Source organism: Poecilia latipinna, unplaced genomic scaffold (genome assembly GCF_001443285.1).
Source record: "Poecilia latipinna isolate Pla-1442-1.1 unplaced genomic scaffold, P_latipinna-1.0 Scaffold5853, whole genome shotgun sequence".
Taxonomy (NCBI): Eukaryota; Metazoa; Chordata; class Actinopteri; order Cyprinodontiformes; family Poeciliidae; genus Poecilia; species Poecilia latipinna.
In genome coordinates, this window is record NW_015118469.1 from 4206 (window position 1) to 5370 (window position 1165).

General features: G+C 33.0%; 1 non-coding gene across 1 annotated transcript; it reads left to right on the plus strand.

The window, feature by feature from the left end:
• Nucleotides 1-839: 839 nt before the first annotated feature.
• On the plus strand, nucleotides 840-911 carry trnac-gca (transfer RNA cysteine (anticodon GCA)). Its single transcript has one exon. It is a non-coding gene; the product is annotated as a tRNA-Cys (tRNA).
• Nucleotides 912-1165: the final 254 nt, after the last annotated feature.

Consider the following 1165-nt stretch of genomic DNA (forward strand, 5'->3'; position numbering starts at 1 on the left):
TGCTGAATTCAAACATCCTGATAGGTAAAACAAGTATGTAGCAAATATTTTGATGCCAGCCAATCAGTTTTGTTAAATTCAAAAGGATATCAAGGTTTTATCTGCTTCAAATCCAGATTTTAAAACCTATTAAAAAACAATTTCATTAATTTAAAATCTCAACAGCCACTGTACAAATTCATAAAATCCTCCCCATCTATTCGAACTGTGCATCACTTTGGCAAGTACAGCAGGAACGCATTCTGAACTTAATTGTAGATGCAATGTTAACTAAAAACAACTAGAGTTCATACATTTGCTGATGACAAAATGTTAGGAATTTTGGGATCATAGACAAAACCATGACTAATTTATCAGATTCAGCTAATAATGGTGTTTCTGAAAAATTCCTAATTGAGGATGCACCAATTTTCTGGATTTCAGCAAATTCAAAGCTCAAGTCTAAACACTTGTTAGATGCAAAATAATATTTGCATGCATGAACTCAAATGAGTTCAAATATCCTGATGTGTAAAACAAGCTAAATCTCCACAGCATTACTTTGGGGGAAAAAATCACTTCAAGTACAACAAAATATTTTAAAATGAGGTTAAATAGTTTGCACTTTAATATATCTATGAGATATAAAAGACTAGAAATGTTTGATAGATATCTGATTGTCATTGTCAATGCAGCACATTCAATAACAAGTATGTTGAATAATCAGATTTTGTAAGATAGACTACAATATATTCCACAAAGATAAAGCTTCATGTGCTTCAAATCCAGATTTAAAAACCTTCGCCTACGAAGAAGCACTTTCAAGAATTCCAATTCTCTGATTATGTATTTCATGATGTGGGGGTATAGCTCAGTGGTAGAGCATTTGACTGCAGATCAAGAGGTCCCCAGTTCAAATCTGGGTGCCCCCTGATTAAAATCTGTAAACATCCAGATTAATGTGGAAAACCTAGAGTGGCAGAGATATCTGCAGCTTGTATGTTTACAGTTTTTTAACAAAACTCTGGGGTTGAGGCTTATAGTCCGGAAAATATATATTTATTTCATAAATAGTGTTATTCCCTGACTTTTGTTTTGTGAAGAACCCAGAGAGGGTAAGTTCAAATATCCTTATCTGTAAAACAAGCTAAATCTCCACAGCATTACTTTGGGGCAAAAAAAAAAA